The 16,151-nt window shown below is 32.8% G+C and overlaps 1 protein-coding gene and 1 pseudogene across 4 annotated transcripts in view; both read right to left on the bottom strand.

Annotated features, from left to right (window-relative positions):
- HS2ST1 (heparan sulfate 2-O-sulfotransferase 1) overlaps positions 1–16,151 on the bottom strand; it is a 163,322-nt gene that overhangs the window by 71,402 nt on the left and 75,769 nt on the right. The gene's annotated exons all lie outside the window — the stretch shown is intronic.
- Positions 10,013–10,128, bottom strand: LOC112485980 (annotated as a pseudogene).

Raw genomic sequence — 16,151 nt, 5'->3', positions numbered from 1 at the left:
GAGAATTCACAAAGCTGGTTCTTCCAAAGACTTTCAAAAAAGCAGAAAGTTCAAAACTGAGGTACAGCTCAGTAATTTTATAGAACACAAGGGTGATCTGGTCCAAGTATATATTCTCCTATTAACCCTAATGGATCTAAGGAGAGGATTTACAGTGCCTGGAGGGAAAAATGGGTTGCCTGTTCTGTAGACAAAATATTTCTAAATTATACTCCTGAGAGCCTGAGGAGTTCTCCCAGAACACTGAAAAGGGCAGGTTGGTACAGGGCAAAAAGTGAGAGAGAGGACAAAGTAGGATTCTAATCCCCTTCGTAAATCAGAGCCACTCTACTTTTATATTTGTATACAGGCATGTGAGCTATAAGGTGTTATATGAGTTCCTCGGAAAAAAAACCTTGTGTTCTTCATGAACTATAAATAATTGGTCTTAAGAGGAAAAACAGGGTTAGTATGCTCCACTCAAAACCTACGCAATTTGAACCAGGGAAATAACAGACATAATAACAACTCTAATAAAAAAACATGTTAAATTCCTAACAAATAATTACTATAGAAAACAAAGAGCATTGTTTTTAAAATAGAAGTAAAGAGAGCCTGACAGAAGGGGATACAATAAAGAGGCAGCTGAGTTACGGAAAAAAAGGGCAAAGTGAATAAAAATTGTGGAGCACAGAGAAGAAATACTTCTAAGATAGAGCTTGCGGCCAAACAGAACCAAAAGGTAGACTGTGGAGCGAAAGGTTTGCAGGCATTCGGTTTCAACATTCAGTTTAATCTGTTTTGTAGTCAACTGCTACAACTGGGAAGTGCTGGGACATACCACTATAAACCAATTCTACTTCCATATTATACTGGCATCATTCCCTTCTTTACTAATTGTGTATAAGCCAAATTATTCTCTGAAATGAACAGTGTAGTAGACTATGCTGTGTTTCTGGAACATTTTATTTGAAAAAAAAAAAATCTACTGGAGGAAGGGAAATGAGAAGTTGAGGAGGAGAAGACAAAGAAAGAAAGGCAAAGAGAGAGGAAAGAAGGAGAGTATAAGATAGAGTGAGAGATTAATTAACTGATTGGTTAATTCAGAAAACAATTGCATTATACCATCTTCCCTAAAACTGACTTCTCCCATCCAGGTTTCTAATGAGAGGTGAAAACGTAATGACTTCAAGATTAAATATCACTGATGATAATCTAAGATTCCCAGAAGTTATGCTATTCTGTTTTTTAACTGCTTCTATCCAGAATGAGTTGGCACATTTGGCTTCAAATGCTGTTAAGTGAAAATATAATAACTAGAAAAAAACATTTTCATTGAGAAAAAGAGCTAAATTACTTTTCATTGGCTTTAATTTCCAACTCTATGACAGAAATTCGAAACTGTATCACTCCTAATCAGAAAGTTTAACTTAGAGTAAGATGTACCACCTTAAGTCATTTCCTTCTAAATGCCTGTCTAGAAAACACCTAACAAAAAAATTAATACCAAAGTAAGGTACTGCTGAGTAAAGTCGTGTTATAATGCTATTCCAAAATTTCATTTTGTGAAATCAATGTTGATGGTGATAGAAAAATCTATGATTTGGATACAAGCACCAATAAAAAGGTGAAATACTGATGGCGAAGTAATCCTCAAATGAAGAAAAAAATGTAGAGAACTTCTAAATATTATTGGCAGTTTCTATTCTCTAAAAGCATTGCAAGACAATACTGTGAAGAGGTGTGAATCAAATAGTTATAAATAAATACATTGCACATATACTGAAGGAACACTTTGATAATTACATGTTACTATGCAGATACGAAAAATGAACTGAGCAAGAATTCAGGCTAACCTTCTTTAGCCACTAAAAAATAAAAATAAATGCATATGTCTTAGGTATGCTACTTGCATCTCCAAAATCATGTATAAAGAAGACAGTTATAGCATCAATTCCTCAAAGTACATACTTGAGACCTAAATCTGTCATTTTGACAAACTACCTTTGGCTTTGGACTGTATTACTACCAAATAAGAAAAATTCTTGCCTACCCTGATAGAGGTACTTAATATGGTATTAAGATTTAAATTATGCTGATTTTGCTAGATAAGACAGATGGCTGTCCTATAAAATACAATACACAATGTCCCAATTCTATCATTGATGAGTGAATTGAGGAATAAAAAGGGAAGAGAATATGTCTACAGAATTAAATTTTTCAAATGGCATTAATACTGGGGATACAATTTTGGTAAAAAAGTAAATGTTAATAACTAACTGAATAGAAACGTAATGGAACTGGTGGCTGGCTGATGTGACAAAAAAGGAATTCAGGATCTCTATTTTATGTTCAGAATAATTTTCTGTTCATTAATAAGAATATTGGCATAGAGACAAACATATAAAACAATGAAACAAATAGTAGAGCCTAGAAATAAACCCATGCATATATAGTCAAATCATCTTCAACAAGGGTACCAAGATTACAAAATGGGAGAAAGACAGCCTCTTTAACAAATTGTCCTGAGAAAACTAAAACCTACAGGCAAAAGAATGGAATTAGACTCTCATCTTACTCCACAAACAAAAATCAGCTCAAAATAGATTAAAGACTTAAACTTGAGACCTGAAGTATAAAACTCCTACGAGAAAACATTAGGGAAAAAGTTTCATGACATTGGTCTTAGCAATGACTTCTTGGATATGATACCAAAAGCAGAGGCAACAAAAGCAAAAATAGATAAGTAGGACTACATCAAACTATAAAGCTTCTGCATAGCGAATGAAATAATTAACAGAGAAAAGCAACCTACAGAATAGAAGAAAATATCTGCAAACTATAATATCTGATAAGGGGTTAATATCCAAAATATATAAAGATCTCCTGTAACTCAACAGCAAAATTGCAACTCAATTTTAAAAATGGGCAAAAGACTTGAATACACACTTCTCTGAAAAAGATATACAAATGATATACAAGACATACGAGTATTGGAAAAGATGTTCAACATCACTCATCAACAGGGAAATGCAAATCAAAACCACAAAGAGATATTAACCTCATACCTGTTAGGATGGCTATTATTTAAAAAATAACAAATGATGGTGACAACATGGAGAAATTGGAAACCTTGTGCACTGTTGGTGAGAATATGAAATGGTGCAGATCTTACAAGAGTATGGAGGTTCCTCAGAAGACTAAACACAGAAGTACCATATGATCCAGCAATTCTGCTTCTGGGTATTTACCAAAAAGAATTGAAATTAGGATCTCAAGAGATATTTGCACTCCCATGTTCACTGCAGCATGATTCACAACAGCCAAAACATGGAAACAACCTAAATGTTTACTGATGGATGAATGAATAAAGAAAATGTGGTATATACATAAAATGAAATATTATTTAACCTTAAAAAAGAAAGAAACCTTGTCATATGCAAAAATATGAATGAAACTGGAGGATGTTATATAAATGAAATAAGCCAGGCACTTAAGTGTTATGTTAGCTACTTTGTATGGGGAGGATTGGCACAGAAGATTGATGCTATATAAGAAAAAATAATGAAACACTAGATAAATATCAATTCAACTACAACATAATGTACTAAAGACTGGTAAGTTTCATCTAAGTTTCATCAAATACTGCATGATTCTAGTTAGATGATCTATCTGAAGTTCACACACTCATAGTAGCAGAAAGAACGGTGGTTGTCAGGGGCTGTGGGGAGGAGGAAGTGAGGAGTTGCTGTTCAACTGTTAGACAGTTTCAGTTATGCAAGGTAAAAATGTTTTAGAGGTCTGCTATACACCATTGTGTTTATAGGTATAAATATTGTACACTTAAATGTTTGTCAAGAAGGTAGCTCTAATTTTGCTTTTTTTTATCAACAAAAGAAAATTATAATGTTGATTATATGTCCGTTGGAGTTTTACAGACTATCTTGAGAAAAGGCAAAAAGCTTGCTACAGATCTGCCAGCAATATGTGGTTCAGGTTGCTAGAACTGAAATGTATAATTTTACCAATGAGAAAAATTGTAAGCAGACACAACTTCCAAAGTGGCAATACTAACCAGAATAAAGATTGTGTGAAGTTACTATTAAAGGTACGTTAGGATATGTAAGCACAAGGAAGCATACTTAAAACTTGAGCAGAGAGGTACTGAGAAAGAAAATCTATTCTGACTGATAGGGTTGTACACTTGAGAGGAGCTTGAGGCTCATTTTCATGTGCAGTGACAAATGAAGAAACCATAAATGAAGCAGGGGTACAGGTGCGGGGAGCAGGGCACGGGGTGGGAGGACATGAAATAGAAACTAATATCCCAGATTTTGGATGCTATTTCAATGTGAAGAGTCCAAGTCCTCTGTGGAAATCTCAGAAACAAATATTACTTCAGTATTTAAGCCAAGAACTACTAAGGAATTAGATTTATGGAGAACAGTGTAATGTATCATCAAGCTTGAGGATATCAACTCTTAGTGCTGGCATGGGTTCTCTCATTAAGAGAGAGAAATAAGTAACTTAAGACCATATGCAATCAAACTCTACCCTAAATCCAACATTCTCTTAAATAAGACAATGGATACAAAAATGCACTGTAAACCATAAAATCAGAGAAAAGTTATTTATAGTTATATAGCTATGTTATTTAGCAAGATTTATTATTCATATAGCAATATTCATATATTTATATTATGACAGATAATCTCAGCCATCAGAATAGTTTTAGTATCACATATAAAATGTTAGTGCAATTATAGTTATTTTGTTTACCTGATAGCAAAGGTGAAATTTATCAGTCTTTAGTACATTGTATACTAGTTGAATTAATATTTATCTAATGTTTCACTATTTTTTCTTATATAACCTTTAAAAAGAAAAATGAATTAAATATAATTACTCAAAAAATTGTAATTTCCACAAATATTCTAACTGGATTAACACAAGGATATTCTGCTGTGATGCAAATTGAGAATTGGATTTAATTTTAGAGAGAGGACTGCATCAAGTAAACCAAAAATTGTTTCAATTCCTCTACCAACTAAACACAGCATTTATTATTACAATCATAACATTTGAAATGTGTTGACAACTCCTTAACTGAAACCATCAACAATTTGCGGGGGGGGGAGGGGGGCGGGGGGGAGGAAAGAAGCTATGTGTTTAAAATGTGGCTTATTAAATTTATCCTAACTACCCCAACTTTGTTTTCTGTCTATATGTAATATCTTGAGACCAATTTTCTTCTCTAATCTTAGGAAACTACCTGAAAGACTAATTTGAAGAAGCATAAACACCGTTTTTATCTGTTTTAATGAAAGATGGGCAGCACAAGAGCCTGGAAAATCGGAAACACATTAATATCAAGTCCTAGTCACTACATATGGAAAGAGCACTCTTCAGGTTTCGTTGGACTTCATTCAAATGGGATGACTTCAGCTCAACAATCCCATTAATCTGTGTGGATAAAAGAAGCACTTCTCCCATTTACAGTGGGGAGGGAAATATATTGAAAATTGTGAGAATATTGTTTCAAATCTTGTGTTGGTAAGATCTTAATGAGGTACAGTACTCATCTTTTATCAGTGGTAATATATTCCAAGACCCCCAGTAGATACCTGAAATCATGGATAGTTCCAAACCCTACACATACAATGTATTTTCCTATACATACATACACCTTACAGTTTCTCTTTGGTATATTCGAATTGTCAGCATTAGTACTCTTGGGCTTTGGAGCCATTAGTAAGTAAAATAAAGGTTACTTCAACGCAGCACAGTGATACCAAAACAAACAAGCTGATAACTGAGAAGGCTTCTAAGTGACTAACGAGTAGGGAACATACACAACATAGATAACCTGGACAAAGGGATGATTCATGAGCTGGGCAAGACTGAGCTGGACAGTTCGAGATTTCATCACACTACTCAGAATGACATTCAATTTAAAACTTATTGATTTATTTCTGGAATTTTCCATTTAATATTTTCCGACTGAGGTTGACTGCAGTTAACTGAAACCTTGGAAAGCGAAACTGCAGATAAGGGGTGACTACTGTAGTCTCTAAGGAGTGGGTCTCAAGAAGCCCACACAGAAGTGTAAGACCATTATTATGTTACCAAATCCCAAAAGAGACTAACAACTAAAATGAAACCTGGTTTTATAATACACAAAATCACTAGTACAAACCTCCATTATAGCACTTATGCTGTGTATTTATTATTAGTCTTTCTCAGGAGAACAACTCATGACCTAAACAATTGTAATCAGTCAACAGCCTGAATGAATGAATGATTTCGCTTTTTAAAGAACTCTTGAAAGATTCTACCTTCTGAAATGTACTAGTTGGTTCTAAACAAAATAATGCAAACCAAACAAAACAAAAAATAATTTTTTAAAGTAAAAATAAATTCAAGGCATCCAAGCTAGATGTAGGAAATGATGGAACAAAGAATGTAGAGAACTATTCAGGTATACTAAGAAACAAAACTCCACAATCTACAAATGAAGTAGCACCCAAAATATATTAAGATTTACCACAAGAATGTTTAAAAAAAAAATGACAAGAGGACTTATAATTAACCTTGACAATTTCTAGGATACCACGATTCATATTTTAAGCAGGTGGTTGCTAAATGTGTGACAGATATATGTACCCACTAAAATTACAGCACTGTCCTTTTTCAAATACTAACATCAAAAGCTTGATTAACATTATGTAAATGTTATATACATAAATACACTCTTATTCTGATCAGGACTAGGCAGAGTATTTCATTAAGATATGTGCATAATACCACATAACCGAAGTTAGTTCATATTGCTACAATAACGCTCCACAGTAATAACTAAGTGCTAAGTAGGTTGGCTTATGGAGGGCAAAATGAAAAACAAATATCTAACAGTAAAAATGAGAAAATGTGTATTATTTTTATCAAAGTGAAAGCATGGAAATCTACTTTGATTTTATGTGCTTTTATTGCATTTTAAATAATAAATAAGCTTTACTTTAAAAGCTTTGGTACTTTTATATCCACATGAATACCAGTGCAGAATATTTACTTTTGGTCTATTTACAAAAATATCTATCATGAGATATAAAAAAATAAAATACAAAGTAATTTGTCATTCTAAATTTCTCTATTGGTTCCTTAATCCCCTGAAGGGTACTTTATCAAAAAGAAGAGTGAATAAAAAGATACTTTTTTTCTACATAATAATGTAGAAAATAAACTTTCTGTTTTTGTAGTAACTCAAAAGAGGTCACCAGTATGGATATTATGCTCTGTAAACTAATCTCTCTACATTCGCCAGTGTCACTGATTTTATTGTTACTTCTAACTCCTGTTCTATAATATGTAAATAGTAATTAAGAAAAAAAATAAAAGAATCACATAAAAAGATTATATAGAATCATATAAAAGCTAAAAAAAAAATTCTGTGCTTCTCTATCATAAACAGTAGGAGTACGGGCAGTGTTTGAGGGTGGGGAGATAGAAATGTTAATGCCAATGAGATAGATTTCTTACTGTCCTAATATTAGCTGCCCCTCCTTTACTGGGCCTAGTCCTATATTTCCTGAGAAATATATTTCTTGGGAGTTATATAGTTCCTGTTTCTATATGACCTGCTTTTACCAATTAAATGTGAAAGTGACAAGTGCCAGTTCCAAGCAGAAACTTTAAGAGCCATTCTAAAGTTCCATCACCTTTTTCCTTCTTTTTCAGTCTAGGTCTCAGAATGAATACATAGAGCAGAGTCACAGCAAATCCACGATGTATATATAAAATGAGAATAAATAAGCCACTGTGCTTTTGGATTTGTTTTGCAATCACAATTTAGCAAAAGTTATCTAATATACACTTATCTATGGCAAGTGAGAAAGGTGCCCAATACAAATACAGACATTAAAGAGTCAAATGGTACATATCCAGGGCAACTGTTCAATATAAAGCCCATTTCTGTGTCCCTAAGTACTTTCCTAGTTGAATGTCAGAAGACTACTATAACAAGGCCAGCTGCTCCCCTTTACTTGGATGTCCTTCTGATGTCTACAGTTACATTTAATTTGAGCCTACTTAACTTTTCTTTCTACTACTGTCCAAAGATTACAGGAGGACAATAATCATTTATTAAACATGGAGTAAGGAAATGGCGAAAGGTAAAGACATAACACACATTGTATACAACAGAGGTAGTAGCAGCCAGCTGGAAATTAGTAATATTGGACAGCAATTTTCTAATACCAAATTCCCTTTGAATTTTACACTTGAGTAGCTATAAAATTAGCAGCTAGGTTTTAGTATTAGCTATTATGAATTTTTAATATAATGGGGCTTGCCTAACCTTCTTAAGACCTAACCAGACAAATATAAACAGTCATTCACCTACTCAAAGCCTTTTAAATTGTATTCTTCATTGTTCTCTAATAAATTCACCTACTTGCCATTTTAAAAGGCTTGTCAAAACACTAATTTATGCACTGGGCTAAAAGGTTACTTACTGCTGAATTTAGAAAGTTCACCAAAGAACTATGTTGAAGCTTTTAGATAACTGATGGTGGAGTAAATGCAATTAAATAAAGCATTCACATGTCATTTTTGCTCAGCAATTATATTTCAAAATATTAGTATATAAATGCTTTGTCAAAACATGGTACTAACAATCATTCTTCAGTTTTGCTTAAGTGCTAGATATAATTTAATTATCAAATTTCAAATATGAGCCATTAACTAATGGTATATGTCCTTCAACATGTCATACATTATTTTGCCCTAAGAATATGAGTTGTGAAAAGAAAAATAACATGACAGACTTCTCTGTAAGACTTGTTGAACTTGCCTTATTACTTTATAGTCAATCCATATATGCTGATTCCATCTAGGGAAGATTTTAGATAAGTTGACTTAACTTCTCTGGGATTTAACCAAGGAGATATTCGACTTAAACCATTTGTAAGGAAGACTGTAATTTTCTTTCTGATACAGTATTTTCTTTCCTCCAAAATTCAGAAATCTGAGTACCTTTTTTAAGCTACTATATGCTACATTTTAAAGAAGCAGTTTTTACTTTTAATTTTGCAAATAAGTTTAGAAAGGACAATTTATGTCATTTCATTTTACTGAAAATAAAGATAACAGTTGAGATTGTTGACATTTTTAAAAATAAATGCAAACAAGTAAACAAAAAAATCATATGTATAGCATTTAAAGGAGAATTCTATGCCATTACATTTAAATGAAAGACAGGCAAAAAGATGGGCACCAAGAGAGGAATAGTATTATGCATTAGCATTGTGCTTAAATGATAAACTGTGTCACGTTATAACATACTGTTTAAAAATACTGAAAAGCCATATACCATGGGATAGGCTTAGAATGAAAAAAATACTGTATACCTGTGTGTCATTGGAGATGCCAGCGTGCCAAGCATTCTGAATGAGAAATAACAATGAGAAGTTAAGTAAGAGTTGGTTTCCTCTATCATGGCTTCACCAGCCTTGCTATGATGGCAGTGCATGGGTACTAGTATAAGTTTCTCTCAGTGTTTGAGTACATCTCCTTCTGTGTATTCTCTTTAATACCCAGAGCCCTGAGCTAATCATTGTGGTAATGTTGGCAGAATCTACAAATTAAATATTTGGTAAATCTTTTTACTCATGTTCTAGGAAGCCAAGGACCACAAAATCTAAAGTAGATAGAAAGATGCACATACATATATATGTATCTCTTAGAATTTTAAATCAATGTATGTGTATGAGGTACGTATATGAAAGTATATTCTAGAATAGTGATCCCCAACCTTTTTGGCACCAGAGACCGGTGCTCATATGAGAAATCTAATGCCTGATGATCTGAGGTGGAGCTGAGGCAGAGATGCTAGCACTGGGGAGTGGCTGCAAATACAGATGAAGTTTCGCGCCCTTGCTCACCACTCTCACCTCCTGCTGTGCAGCCCAGTTCGTGGCCTGGGAGTTGGGGACTCCTGTTCTAAAATACAGCTTTCTTTTTTTATTATTATTATTTATGCCTACAGCACTTAGTCTTCCTAGGTGGTCTCCCATCCAAGTACTAACCAGGCCCGACCCTGCTTAGCATCCGAGATCAGACATCGGGCTTGTTCAGGGTGGCATGGCCATAGACCAGGGACTGTGGCTCCACTGGGGTGCACATCCAGGAACTTCTGCATGTAAAGCAGACGCGCTAACCTCTACTCTATGGAACCACGTCCACAGCTTTCTTTTTTAAGCCAAAGTAAATAGTCTCATAAACTCTGATGAATCCGAGTTCCTAAATTACTTCCATCAGCTTCTGGTGTGACCCATAAGGCTGAAGAAAAGAGATTAAAAGGTTATTTAGGTACAATCCACAAAGAATTTGTTGACCAACAAGCTCTTATATTATTGTTAGGAAAGAATTTGACCCTTCTTCCTAATGAATGGACAGAATTAACCACCTGGTTGAAAAGTACCACTTTAACACACTTTTATAAGATTGCTATTTCACTCAATTTATACTATAGAGGAAAAAAGTTTTAAGTTAAAAAATACTAGTAACCATATAATGAAAGGACTAGAAAAATTATCCAATTATACTTGTCTTTAACTCTAACTCAGCAGCTTCTAGTGAAGAAAAATCGCCAATAAAGGGATTAAGCCAATACCTTATTTAGCAAATATTTGAAGATTCATTTCAGATTATTTGCAATATGTTAATATTTAGAAAATTGACTAAAATCATTCAAATTTTTCTTAGAATACTCAGCATGACTTAGCTTTAAGGAGCAATCTTAAGCTTTAATAATTTCAAATAGAATAAGTCAACATAATGAAATGATTCAATCTATTTCATCTTGACCGAAATTTTCATCTTGACCATTCTAATTAACTAAAATCTATAATCATTTGGCTATTAATCATTTGTGCATAGAATTACTTAAGTGTTGCTTTTAATAAATAAAATCTCATGGCAATAGGCCTCATCAGTCAGTAGGCAGGCACTGCCTATCTATATATGCAAACCAGCTCCTATTGACTACTAAGTGCTCTGTGTGCATTATTTACTTTGATGTCCTTTATTTAAGAATTCCCTGTATATTTGGGTAGTGCTACAAGAGTGAACTAGCTCAGCAACTCCTAAGGCTCTCAGCATTATTAAATGTCTTCTGGATATTTTAGCAGCAAAAAAATAAGCTAAGTGGATTATGTCAACGCTACAATTTTCATTAATTCACCACTATCCCTAGATATTAGTGGTGCATTTTAAGATAATGGATAATACTATGAGGAAAATGGTAAGCATTTCCCCAAATCTCACTGGGACACTAAACAGCCTATTACAAAACTTGCCAGCATGTTTCAAGAATTTTATAAAAATATTTATCTAAAATTCTGTTTTCATAATAACAGATTGAACAAAAATTTCTCCTGTTCTACCTAATATTTAAAATAGTATGAAAACTCCAATTTTTATATAGAACTAACATGGTTCTAGTAATACTTTCTCTTCACTCAATTAAAAATATAACCTTTACATGGTAGAGGCAAAGGTACTGTAATCTTCCACTGCTCACAAAATAGCTAATAGAAACCCACTCTTTTTTGCAATTATCTTTATCATTAAATCTAATAAAAAGTTATTTTACTAAAAAATAATTATTATAAATACACAAAATTTTCGTAGTATGATTAAAGAAGAACAGGGATTAGCATGTGCTATCTTTCACTAATTACATTTTAGGAGCATTTCAGTTCTACTAAACGAGAATCTTTTATACATGCCACTAAAGCAATCTAAATATTCACATATCCAAAAAATAATGGCTTAAAATGGGAGAGTTATTAAAAATATTTATCTCACTCCTGTCATACAAACTATGATTGAGTGGGCTGGAAAAACATCGGGGGCAAATGTACAGAACATTGCCATTAATGTCTCTGCCCAATTAATTGTTACTACATTTTTCTTAAGATTTTTCATAGCTACTCTGCATTTTGCTGGAATCTTTTTTCCTCCCTAGTTTTCTCCATTAATGGAGGGAAACTAATATACATCCATGTAATTTTTAATTATTGACTCTAGGAATGCTACAGGGAGATCATGAATAGTGTTATTAGTGCCAACTGTATACATCATTGACATTTATTTAAACAAAGAACTTCTAATAACACTCAATTTTGGCTTTTAATGTAGTTAAATTTTTTTTTGTTAAACTATACCTTAATACTCACTATATCACTAAATATAATGATTCTTAAGAGTGAATGTTTAAAAATACATGAAAATAGATCGAAATACTTTCTTTAACTGAAAAGTTTAAGAAAAGTATAGAATCAGGTATCCTCCTGAAGTTCTCAAGTTATCAAGGCATAAAACATACAAAGCTCAAGAAAAATAACAAAGTAAACATATACAGAAGAGAAGTCTGCCTTTAAGTGGGCAAAAGGGAATTTATACATGATAAATGATCCTTCTGAATTTGAGTTTTATAGCAAAAGATTATACTAAGTATTAAAAAAAAAAAAAAAAAAAGCTTACTGGAGGAAAATAACTCTCTTTAAATATGTCAAGTGCCATCACATGGAGGGTCGGATTAGATTAGGTTTAAACTGTTAACTCCAGAGATGACAGAATAAAAATAAGAGGCACTTTTAGTTCAACTAAAAATTAGAGTTACTTAAAAATAAAATTATCCTTTATTAATGTTACTATTTCCAGAATTTTAAGTAGAGGACTAATGCTGGCCTATCAAAAACAATATGGAATAGATTTCTATATTGGCTGAGAGGGTAAACTATGTGGATTCTCTCATTCTAACTTATTAATCTTTAAAAACTTGAAGCTCTATAGCATCTTAGCGTTCACCATGAATCCACTGCTGATATTCCTAGATAGGATATTTATTCTTGCATAGTCTCCTATCTAACTATGAATCAATTAGTGAACATACTCAATCTGGTACATAAAATTTTACTTTGCCTTCAGATAACAGAAGTAAAAATTCCTTTTATGAAAGCTTATAAACAATATTTGCTATATGATATACTCATCTGACACAGAAGCATCTCTTTAGTAAATAATGGTATATAATCACAGTTTAGGTTCTAAAGTTAAATGTTTGAGATGTATGGCTGGCTATCAATAAATATTTTTTGAAGCAATAAATGAACAACAAAAAGTATTTGGAGACTATGTTTGATGTTGTTAGTGAATATTTCCTTAGCCACATACTAAAAATCTACTACTAAAAAAAGAAGGTTACACAAAGCTGCTGATTAAAAACCACACAAATATATATCTGACAGTGCCTATAAAGGTAACAACATCAAGCAAAATTCAAGACAAGCTTAAAGTTACAAAAATTAACTATTTTTGTTTTTACACGAACCCAGGATACGTGTCCCTAAGCACAGTTGATTAACTGAGTCAATGGTAGTTTAAGCACTTAATTTTATAATGCTATTTTATGAAGAGAAAAAAAAATCAATAGCTTTTATTCATGAATACTATATGTATTCAAAACTTATCTTTTAACTTTGGTTAACTACATATAAAATCTCATCTAGTATGAATATTAATGATGTTTCTATCCAACTTCAAGACTGTGTAAACATTATTCTATTTTTTCCTTCTAAACTGTAGCCTCAACTAATTCCCTAACACAAAATAGATGTAAGTCATCTTAAATAGCTTCTGATTTAATCCTAAGAAATCGACCATAACCAAGTAAGTGTTTCCTCAAAAATTCTTTTGAAGCAAGAACACTTTGCTTCCCCCTTTTCAAAGGTCCTTTACCTGACCCTCACTTACTAAAAACCCATTCTTACAGTCTGGACTGGGATCCTTGGAGTCCTAGGACTTGGGTTACATACTCTTCTTTGTTCTCACAAGTACTTAGGGCTCAAACCACATCTCTGCACCTACTGCTTCAAAAAGACAATGATACATTTGTGTCTTACATTTATACATGTTAAGCTTCTATAAGAGATTTTAATCAAAGAATTCCACTGCTAAAAAGTTTAAAGAGCTATTGCGCTAATCTACATTCTACACTAAGCAATGATTCCTAAAGGATTCCTCAGATGACCCCAAAAAGGTCCTATCAGGAGCAAAACAAGGATTTTCAGGATTGTTGGTGACAAAAAACTGAACTACACAGGTATTCAGTGGGAAAAGGAAAAGTAATTGGTGGGCAAGGAAAATAATAATTTTGTGTAATAAAAAAAATACATTAAGGGAGATACACTGGCTTAACATTTAAGAGTCTGAATAGTAGCTACACAGAAAAGTTGTCGCCTACCAAAAGATTTTGAAGCATTATTTAAAAAAATACAATAGGAATTGATACCACGAAAAACTTGTCTTGGTCTTTTTAAAAGTTATGCTTTATTTTTAAAATTCTTTATTCTAAGCTCTAAAGTTCTAAAAGGCTCTTTCTCTTAATTTTCAGACTACAACTGCTTTGGTCTAACAAAAACAGGCTTTTTTTAAAAGAAATAAGGAACTGAATCTCATGATACTAACAAGATTTACAATCTTTACATTCGAGATTACATGAATGTTTTAGAGAGAAACTTGGTTCAAAAATATAAGCAATGGATTATGAGAAATAATCTATGAACAGTAAATCCAAAGGTATTTGTAAACAGCATCTCTCTTCTAAATGTCCCCACTAAACATTTTAGCATTTTAGGAAACAAATCTCTAAAAAATATTTTTGCTCTAGCTTTTCATCTATTTTTTCTATTCCCCAAATTACTATAAGATTATCAGGGTTATGCTCATTTGAATAAATACTTGAGACTAGGCTTCTGGGCACCTGCTCACTGCGTACTCCACACAGCTCTTACTTTCTATACGCCTAGGGGGTGGAGGGTCTGGGTGACCAGAGGGTGGGGGATATCTGGTTGATGATCTCCAAGCAGGAGTTACTATGATTCTGGTCTCTTTCGCTTCTGTGCTCATGTTGACTACAGAAACCCCTTCCCCAGCTGGGGCTGAGGCTTTTCTTCCTCTTTACAGCATTCCTGGCTCACATGGGACCACCCCCTACCCCCACCCCTAAACTACTCACTAATAAAGACTGAACCACTTCATCAAAAAAAAAAAAAAAAAAAAAAAAAAGAAACTAAAAAACACTATATTGCAGACATTAATTTTGATTCTTAGTGACTGGTATCTTAAATATTTTTTAAATAGTAAGAGTATTTGGCTACACTTTGATAAAAACAACTGAAAGTAAAATTGTTAAAATTGTTTCAGTAGTCATAACTCTGAAAACGGGAGTATTTTCTCAAGTGCAAAGTTTAGTACATTTCTACTGTGCTATACAACTGAAGCACACAAAAGCTATGAAAGGTAAAATACTTGGTATGCTTTACAAAAAAAAAAGTTGGAAAAAAATGCTTAGTGAAATTTGGCAAAATCTTACAAGCTTTTCAACATACAATTCTACATTGTCCCCAATAATCCATTAATCACAAACTACCAAGTACCTCCTACTCTTTGGATCATTTTTTATAACGAGGTATTTTGTGTTAAAACTACTCACACGCACAATCTGATGCCAAATGTTGTCATGTAATCCAAATGCTAACCTTTTATTACAAATTAGAAGTGAACATAATTTGGTAACTACATCTTCAAGCTTCTGGACTTTAGAGTAAAAAGCAAAAGCTGAGAGATATGCTCTGCATACCATTTTGGCATAAAATAGAAACAAACATTTAACAACTGTCTCAATTTTCTTTCCTATTAAATAAGGGGTATGATCTGTAATGTTCTTCCATTCTAAAACACTTTGTTAGTATTCATTAGTTTCCACTTGTATAATTTAATTTAACCTTAAGAAATAACTACCTGTCCATTTTATGCTAAGTAACCAAATGTAAAATGTTAATTCTTCTTATGTACCTAAGGATGAGGGCACTGATTATTTGCTTTTTAAAGAACTGTTCTATTGCCAGGGTTTTCATTTTGTTTTGTTTTCTGATGAGTCAAAATTTAAGACCTGGTAACTGCATAACATGGAAACCATGTTAACTATAAAATATAGAAACTTAAAAATTAAAGTTCTTAGTCAACTAACTGGCAAAATATAATTACTAGAGTACTAGTTTCAACTTAATGATTTAGAGTAATTATTTAATTTAAAAGATGCATTCCAA

This window comes from Pteropus alecto, unplaced genomic scaffold (genome assembly GCF_000325575.1).
Source record: "Pteropus alecto unplaced genomic scaffold, ASM32557v1 scaffold25, whole genome shotgun sequence".
NCBI classification, from domain to species: domain Eukaryota; kingdom Metazoa; phylum Chordata; class Mammalia; order Chiroptera; family Pteropodidae; genus Pteropus; species Pteropus alecto.
Note: the sequence above shows the minus strand (reverse complement) of the source record. Positions and strands in the feature narration are given on the sequence as shown.